Source organism: Chrysochloris asiatica, unplaced genomic scaffold, assembly GCF_000296735.1.
Source record: "Chrysochloris asiatica unplaced genomic scaffold, ChrAsi1.0 scaffold00041, whole genome shotgun sequence".
NCBI lineage: Eukaryota > Metazoa > Chordata > Mammalia > Afrosoricida > Chrysochloridae > Chrysochloris > Chrysochloris asiatica.
In genome coordinates this window covers 19,664,509-19,674,368 of record NW_006408559.1, presented here as the reverse complement: position 1 = coordinate 19,674,368, position 9,860 = coordinate 19,664,509, and the positions used below count along the sequence as shown (strand labels likewise).

The 9,860-nt window shown below is 43.5% G+C and overlaps 1 protein-coding gene across 1 annotated transcript in view; it reads right to left on the bottom strand.

Moving 5' to 3' along the window:
* CNTNAP2 (contactin associated protein-like 2) overlaps positions 1 to 9,860 on the bottom strand; it is a 1,478,157-nt gene that overhangs the window by 1,096,824 nt on the left and 371,473 nt on the right. The window lies entirely within an intron of this gene.

The following is a 9,860-nucleotide window of genomic DNA, read 5'->3' as shown; positions in this document are numbered from 1 at the left end:
AACTCAAAGGCATCAATTCTTCTACGGTCTTCCTTATTCACTGTCCAGCTTTCGCATGCATATAAGGTTATTGAAAATATCATGGCTTGGGTCAGGTGCACCTAGTATGACAAAAATTGAGTAAACCTTTCGGAACCTTCATTTGCTGATGTGGCACAACTCAAAATTAGGAGAAAGGGCTACAAATATTCATTAATAATAGGAACATGGAATGTATGAAGTACAAATCTAGGAAAACTGGAAATAGTAAAAAATGAAATGGAATGCATAAACGCTGATATTCTAGGCATTGGTGAGCTGAAATATACTGGTCTTGGACATTTTGGTTGTAACAATCATATGGTTTACTATGCTGGTCACGAAATATTGAAGAGGAATGGAATTGCATTCATCACCAAAAAGAACATTTCAAGATCTGTCCTGAAGTACACTGGGCTCTGTGACCAAATATAAACATGCCTACAAAGTCAGTTTGAACTACAAGGTAGGAAGCTGAACCATCTGCTCCTTGGAAACCCTACATAGGGTGGCAATGAGTCAGAACCAACTCAATGGCACTTAACGTCAAAATAACTATTATTCAGATTTATACATCAACCACTAAATCCAATGATCATGAAATTTAAGAATTCTTTCAAATTCTTCAGTCTAGAAAGGATCAAACATGAAATTAAGATGTATTGATACTTACTGGGGATTGGAATGCAATGGTTGGAAACAAAGAGGAAGGATCAGTAGTTGGAAAATACGGTCTTGTTGAGAGAAATGATGCTGGAGATCGCATGGTAGAATTTTGCAAGACCAATGACGTCTTCACTATCCAACTTTTGCATATATATGAGGTGATTGGAAACACTATGACTTGCGTAAGGTGCACCTTAGTCTTCAAAGTGACACCTTTGCTCTTCAACACTTTAAAGAGGTCTTGTGCAGCAGATTTTCCCGATGCAATGCATCATTTGATATCTTGACTGCTGCTTCCATGAGTATTGATGATTGATCCACGCAAAATGAGTCTTTGACAACTTCAATCTTCTCTCCATTTATTTGGCTGTTAGTGAATAGGGAAGGCTGTAGGAGAATTGATGCATTTGAGTTATGGTTTGGAGAAGGTACCATGGACTGCCAAAAGAACAAACAGATCTGTGTTGGAAGAAGTGCAGCTAGAGTGCTCCTTGGAAGCCAGAATGGCCAGACTTCGTCTCTCATACTTCGGACATAATATCAGGAGGCATCCGTCACTGGAGAAAGATATCATGTTTGGTAAGGTGGAGGGTCAGAGAAAAAGAGGAAGATTCTCGATGAGATGGATTGACATAGTGTCAGCATCAGTGAGCTCAAATGTAGCCACGATTATGAGGTTGGCCCAGGACCAGGCAGTATTTCACTCTGTTGTGCATAAGGTCTTTATGAGTCAGTACCCACTCAATGGCACCTCACAACAACCTAACAACAACAACGGGAGTCAGTACGCCCTAATAATATTAAGGAGCTTTGGTGGTGCAATAGTTAAGTGCTTGGCTGTAATCTAAAAGGTCAGCTGTTCAAATCTACCTTGTACCTCCATGGGAAAACAAACCTGAGCTCGGTTCCCATAATATTACAGAGTAGACAATTCTATAGGCAGCTCTACTCCATCCTCAGTGTCACTATGGGTTGTAATCAGCTCTATAGCACAGAACCACAACACCTCATCTAAAGCTTGGTGCTCCAGAGCACAACTGGTCACACTGCAAAACAGGACTGCTGATCTGTCTCCAAAAACATTACAGCAGAGAGTCCTGGGGGCACTTCTACGTTCTAACACAGAGAGTCTCTGGCCTACTTCGCTTGTGCTGCTATCGTTGAAATACCTTTAACAAATAGACATTTAAGTTCTCAGTTGAGGAGGCTAGAAAAGTCCAAATTCAAAATGCTGGCTCTAAGGGAAGTCTCTCTCTTTGCTGGCTCTGGGGAAATGTCCTTGTCTCCTTTCAGTATCTCACGGAATGGCCAGCATTCCTTGGTGATTTCCTTGGAGATTGGCATCAACATTCTCCTGGGTCTAGGAGCTTCACAGGAACCCAAGGACCCCAAGTTCAAAGGGAAAACTGTACTCCTCTCTCTTCTGCCTTGGTGGCAGTCGGTCCCTCTGAGTTCTCCTTGCTTGTTTAATCTCTTTGATATCTCAAAAGAGATTGATTCACCATACCACCTCATTCTGTAGATTGCATGTGGCCTCCTTACCATCACGGAAGTGAGGATTTACACACAGTCATACTAAAGGCGCCATGTTGATGCAGTGGTTCAGCACTTGGTCATGAATTGAAAGGACAGTAGTTGGAATCTACCAATGGCCCCATGGGAGAAGAGTGTGGCGGCCTGCTTCCCTAAAGAGCGCAGTCTTACAAACCTGTGCCACAGTTCTGCTTTGTCCTGGAAGGGGGCTAGGAGGTGGACTCCACTCGAAGGAAATGAGCTAATGAAGTGATAGTAAGGAACTCTGCTGGCACAAAGATTAAGTGCTTGGCTGCTAACCAATGGTTGACAGTTGACTGAACCCAGGGAGAAAGACCTAAAATGATAGTGAAGAAAACTCTGGGGAAGTTCTGCCACATGGGGTCTCTCTGAGTTAGAATCAACCAGATGACACACAACAACAGCAACATTAAGATTGGAATGACAGATCACAGTTACACAAATCCTAGGGTTCATCTGGAGCCAGGTGTTATAGATGACATTAGAAATCAAGCAATCAAGAGGCAACTGCATAGTTCAGGGACCTTCTTTCTCATGTAAGACACGTGTTGTCTGACCTACAAAATGGGTGATGGTCTCTACAAGATACTGTGGTTCTTACCTCATGCAAAAGAGAGCTTTTAGGTAACGAACATCTCCATTTTGTACCAGGGTAGCTATTTTCTGGGGGCAATGACCATAACTCCACAGAGGCATGGTGTGCTTACAACGCTACTTCTGTTAGTAACCTAGGAGGCAGGTGTGACTCATGGTAATCCAGTGTACACTGCCTAGTCCTTTATGCTCGGTAAAGAGGAGGGTCAGCAGAACAGAGGAAGACCCTGAAGGAGATTGACTGACCGAGTGGCAACAGCAGTGAAAGCAGATGTTACAACTGTGAGGACGGCGCAGGCGCAGACTGTGCTTCATTCTGTTGGCAGAGGGTCACTAGGAGTTGGAACCCACGTGGCTCCTGCCAACAACAGCGGTCTGCCATCATCCTCACAGTCTTGCTACATTTGAGTCCACTGTTCCATGCACTGCGTCTCTCCGTCTCACAGGGGGTCTTCTTTTTTCACAAGCCTTCGACTTTATCAAGCACAATGCCCTTCTGTAGAGAGGAGTCCGTGCTGATGATATGTCCAGAGAACTTGAACCAAAGTCTCATCATCTTTACTTCTAAGGAGCCTTCTGGGTTGGACTTCTTCCATCACAGACTGGTTCATTCTTCTGGCAATCCACGGGAAGTTCAGTATTCTTGCCTAAAACCATCATTCTAAAGCACCAACTCTTCTTTGGTCTGCCATATGCTTGCTTCTGCATGCAAGGCAATGGGACAGACCACGCGTTGGGGCAGGCACGTCTTAGTCCTCAAAGCTTTAAAGAAGACTTTTGCTTTTTCACCTTTAACGAGGTATTTTGCAGCAGATTTGTCCAATGAAATACTTTGTCTGATTTCCTGAATCTGTGAGCATTGATTGTGGATCCAGGTAAAATGAAATCCTGACAACTTTATTTATTGATCAAGTTCTAAGAATTTTTGTTTTCATCAGATTAAGGTGTAATCCATAGTCAACGCTGAAGTCTTTTATTTTCCTCAGTAAGTGCTTCAAGTCCTCTTCATTGTCAGGTTGTGTCATCTGCATATCAAATGTGTTAATGAGTCTTCCTCCAATCCTGATGTGGAATTCTCCTTCATATAGTCTAGCTTCTTGGATCATTTGCTCCACATACAGTGGAATTAGTATGGTAAAAGGGTATAACCCGAAGCTACACCTTTCCTGATTTTCAACCATGTTCTGGTAGAACACCTGCCTCTTGATCTATGTACAGCTTCCGTATAAGAACAATGAAGTGTTCTGGAATCTCCATTTTCACAAAGTAACCCACAGATTGTTAAGATCCACACAGCTGAATCCCTTTCCATAGCCAATCCCCATGGCCGTGGAGTGCATTCTGACTCATAAGACACTTGTGTATAGGGTTTGCAAACCTATAAATCCTTATGGAAGCAGAAAGCCTCATTTTCTCCCTCGATGCCGCTGGTGGGTTTGAACCACTAACCTTATGGGTAGCAGGCCAGTGCTTATCTTACAACACCACACAACTCCAAATCAGGGACAGCCTGCTGAAAGCATTTAGTAGATTAGGACTATCTCCCTAGGGATGTATCAATAAAGATCCAAAACTGAGGATTGCAACTGATGTTTAATACTTTCAAGTGGGTTCCAATTCATAGCCACCTTGTAGAGGGGTTCTGACGAGCGGCTGGTGGGCTGTAGTCCAGTGCGGATCCTAGAAATACCACTGGCAGGTTGATTCACGATACAGTGATCAGCATGCTGATGAGGAGACTGGTCCAGGCCCACAGCCTTCCTTCCTCCTTTCCTGGAAACTTCCTGCAGTTATTGTTGTGGGTAAATGACATTGAGTCGGTTCTGACCCACAGCGACCCTGTATATGGTTCCCAAGGAGCAGCTGGTGAGTTTGAACCATTGCCCTTATAGTCCAAATGACTTTGCCATCTGGCGCATTAACCCACAGTGCCACACCAGGACTCCCCGCAGGTATTAGGAGATAATGAAAATTTTCCTTGCTTATTCCTCCTCCCCAAAAAGTCGCTATGCATCAGAACCCACTTGATGGTACTTAACAAGTCCATCAAAACATGTAATGAAGGGTGAACAGGTTAATCCGACACTGCTGGAAACATGAGAAAATATCATACATGTATTACAGAATAATTAATAAAATTGTGGAATTATTTTCATGAACTGCATAGAATAGTGTTTTAATGATGGTAGTAGTTACATGTCATGGAGTCAGTTCCGGAAATTGTAAATCTTTATAGGAGCTGAAAGTCTCATCTTTCTCCCACAGAACAGCAGGTAGTTTTGAACTGCTGACCTTGAAGTTAGCAGCCTGAGTTGTGACCAGTACACTAACAGTTGTTGTTGTTATGTGCCGTGGAGTCGGTTCCGACTCACAGTGACCCTGTACAAGGTTTCCGAGGCTGTAAATCTTTACAGGACAGAACGCCTCATCTTTCTCCCGCGGAGCAGCTGGTAGTTTCGAACTGCTGACCTAGCGGCTCGCAGCCCAATTCGTAACCACTATGCTACCAGAGCAGAGCTCCTTACTAATCTAATAGGAAAAAAACAAAACAAAAAAACCCCAAAACCTTCACTAGTTGAAAAGGAGTGATTTCTTCATTTGAATTTTTTCCTGTTTTGCCAAGAGCATGGACACACCAGAACTACAATTTCCACATGTACAATTCAGTGATGTTGCTTACAATTTTCAAATTGAGCATCCTGCTTTTTAATTATTGTCCTTATGATTTCTTCATTTTTATGTGATATACGCACCTGACTTGGATTACTTGAAATGTTAAAAGTGTGCATATTAATGATTATTATATTATATTGTTACTTTTAATTCAAGAAGGGGATAATTACCATCTTAAATATTTGTTCTTCTCTCCATAGCTATGCTAATTTGAATAGGTGATAATTAAGATTAGCAACTCAAGAATAAAAGCAAATAAAAGAGTCTCTTCATATACATTTGCATTGTTTTAAAACTTCTCTTTCTTTGTACTTAGCAGGGATCAGACATGAAATATTAATGGCCTATACAACTAATGAAGGAGCTCTGGTAGCATAGTGGTTACCAGTTGGCCTCCTAACCTCAAGGTCAGCAGTTTGAAACGACTAGAGGTTCCACAAGTGAAAGATGAGGCTTTCTGCTCCTGTAAAGATTTACAGCCTCAGAAACCGTATGCAGGGTCACTAAGAGCTGGAAATGACTCCACGTGATACACAACCATCACCACACAAGTACTGACCAACTTTCATATTCTTCTAAGTCACCTCACAGTAACAAGGATTCACCTAGTCCTGGTGTGGCACTGTACAATAAGCACTGAATCCTCAAAGTCTTTGAATCACAAGGTCAGCAGTTCAAATTCACCAGCCTCTCCTTGGAAAATCTATACAGGGTCATTATGAGTTGGAATCGACTCTACGACACTTACCAACATCAAGAACACAAGGCAATTAGGATTATCACCAGGGGTCAGGGTTCTTGAGATGGCGAGACTCCGTGCAGCCCAGTGAGAGGACAGTGAGCTGGGCTAAGTACAGATCTCTGTAAGAAGAACCACACCCACCGGGCTATGGGACAACGGGAGGTGGTGTGCTGAGGTGACAGAATTTTCTTGCTGAGTGTCTGCTAATATATCTTCTTAGAGTGGAAGCGGTTAGGTCAGAATATCTGTGTCTCTGTCATTTACTGATGCTGTTGTCCTGTGTGGAGGAGTAGATCCTGAATCACGGTGACTCCACGTGACAGAGGAGAGCTTCCTCGGGTGTAATTGTTACATAATCAGACTACTCGGCCTGTGTTTTACTCAAAACCGCAAACCAAACTCATTGTCATGGAGCCGATGCTGACTCATAGCAACCCTGTGTAGAGTTCTGAGGCTGTACATCCTTCTGGGAGCAGAAAACCTCATCTTTCTCCTGAGAGCAGCTTTGAACTGCCGACCTTGTGGTTAGCAGTCCAGTACTTATCTTTCCTGCCACACCATAGCTACCACAGAGACACTGTTGTTGTTGTTGTTAAGTGTTGTCAAGTCGGTTCCGACCACAACGACCTTGTGTAGGGTTTCCCAGGAGTAGCTGGTGGGTTTGAAGCAGAACCTTGTGGTTGACAGTCCATTAACTCCACACCAGGAGTGCCATGGAGCCACTAGGTGCTTCTAGCCACCCACCTTTCAGCTGGCAGCTAAGCATTGAACTGTGGGGCTACCCAAACCCCACCCAGCACTTTGGAGCCTCTTCCATCTCACAGTGAACCTCTAGCACACAGAGGAGCTGCCCCTGGGGATTTGGAGACTGTGGGTCATCTGGGAGCAAACTGCCTGTCTTTCTCGAGGTGAACTGCCAGTCTTTCAGGGAGCAGCTGAATGCTATGCCCGATGTGCCACCAACCTCCTGTTATCCTTCCAAAACAACTTGTATAGCAAGAGAATCCACAAGGTGATATGAGGGGACTGAAATAGAATTTTTCCGCACACTTTTGGAAGTCCCCTTGTATTTTCTTTGGGTCATCACTGTGCTGTGGGCGGGAAGAAGATGGGGAACTGGCAGAGGAGTGGCAGCTACCTTCAGAAGGAAGCAGGTCTGATACCCCAGATGCAAGTTTCCTCATTAGTGAAATACAGGATCTGGCCTGGTGGTCTCCAGAGAACTTCTCAGCTTTCATGTAGCTTCAAAGTCTCCACATGGGTCTTCATTGTAACAGTCAAAATGCCTGTTTACAAACCCTGAGGGGTGTATCGCCGCACAATTTTAAAGTGTATCTGCAGTCTTGAAAGTCTGTTTTTTTCTTTTGGTAAATTCATTTGTGCAAAGGATTCTGGAGCCAGTGTCTGCTACATAAAGTGTCCCCTCTGCTCTCCTAGTCTTCGTGAGCAGTCACACTGCATCTGACCGTTCCGCACACAGGTTGTGTATCTGACACATGGAGCACATCTCTGGGTGCCATTCTTCCTGTTGCGTGGGCTCACTTCATGTTTTGGTTATCTTCAAAATATTTCACATTTTTCATGATGTTTGTTGTTGTTGTTGTTAAGTGCCATTGAGTCAGTACTGACCCATAGTGACCCTATGCACAGCAGAATGAAACACTGCCCGATCCTGGGCCAAACTCACCACTGTTGCCACGCTTGAGTCCATCAATGCTGCCAATTGGCCAATCCATCTCGTTGGGAGTCTTCCTCTTTTTCTCTGACCCTCCGTCTTACCAAACATGATATCCTTCTCCAGTGACTGGTCCCTCCTGATAATATGTCTGAAGTATGAGAGACGAAGGTTGGCCATCCCGGCCTCCAAGGAGCACTCTGGCTGCATTTCTTCCAAAACAGATCTGTTGGTTCTTTTGGCTGCTCATGGCACTTTCAATATTCTCCTCCAACACCATAACTCAAAAGCATCCATTCTTCTATGATCTTCCTTATTCACTGTTCAGTTTTCGCATGCATATGAGGTTATTGAAAACACCATGGCTTGGGTCAGGCACACCTTAGTCCTCAAGCTGACATCTTTGCTCTTCAACACTTAAAAAAGTTCTTGTGCGGCAGATTTGCCCAATGCAACACGTTGTCTGATCCAAGAAGAATGAAGTCCTTGACAACTTCAATCTTTTCTCCATTGATAAGAATGTTGTTTATTGGTCCAGTGGTGAGGATTTTTGTTTTCTTTACATTGAGATGTAATCCATACCGAAAGCTGTGCTCTTTGATCAGTAAATGTTTTAAGTCCTCTTCACTTTCAGCAAGCAAGGTTGTATCATCTGCATATCACAGGTTGTTGATAAGTCTTCCTCCAATCCTGACGCCACGTTTATAGTTTGTAATCATCTTGTATTGGTGTTGTTGTTAAGTGTCCTCAAATCAGTTCTGTCTCACAGTGAGCCTGCATAGAACTTACAAGGAACGGCTGGTGGGTTTGAACTGCTGACCTTGCGGTTAGCAGTCCAATAAAAAATCCCTGTTGGACAGGTTTTCTCCTTGAAAAGACTCTATACTTTCTCTCTTCCATAAGGAAATTACTATGGAAAAAGTTAATTAAATATTGATAGCATGTATTCCTTACAGACATGAGAAATGAGAATGGAATTCTCTTATTCATGACTTAAATTTTCTTTCAGTGCAGAGACCACCCTCAAATATCTTTCGGGGATTGGGACCCTTTGCGTCTATAACTTTTACAGTAATGTGAAACAATAAGGCCTCATTGCTACTCTTTCTCTAAGTTAGAGTTCTGCTCTGTAAACCTTCACTCAAGTCCCAACAAAAAGTTCAGAATCAAACGAACTATAGTTTGGGTGAAAGGTTGGTCTCCTGTGGGACCATTTGGGCACACTTTGTTTCATACCATCAGTTGTAATCTCCCACAATGCAGCAGCACTCTGCTCACTTACTCCCTGGCTCCCCATCTCCTTGTGGGTTGCTTTCTTATCTCTTTCTGCCTTCTGAGCTTTGGTTTGGAGCAAATGTTGGTCTTTTGGTTTCCTTGGGTTGATAGTTCTGAGGAGTTCACTCATTCCTGGTGTTCATTTTAAAGCCCTCGGGTGGGCTCAGTACCTCTCATTACCGCTTTACATTCACGTCTTTAAATTGGCATTGCTGAAAAAGTACAGACGAGGAGCAGGCTGACCTGGGACCCTCAGCATTTACTGCATCATCCCAGCTAGCAAGTCACAGTTCCAGAGAGATGTGGTCTCTCTCTTCATCTTCCTTCCTTCCTTCCTTCCTTCCTTCCTTCCTTCCTTCCTTCCTTCCCTCCCTCCCTCCCTCCCTCCATTCTTCCTTCCCATTACTTTTTGCTTTCTTCCTGTATGATATTCTTGATGGCGTCACACAACACTTCTGGTCTTTAGCAATTCCTGTTATTAATGAATCAAATATGCTGTGGAGATGGTCTCTAAATTCAGGTGGGATATACTGAAGGTCACATTTTGGCTCTTGTGGACTTTTTAAAATTTTCTTCAGCATCACCCTGAACTTGCATGGGAGCAATTGATGATCTGTTCCACAGCCAGTAAGTCCCTGGCACTATATCTGTTTTGGCTGGTGA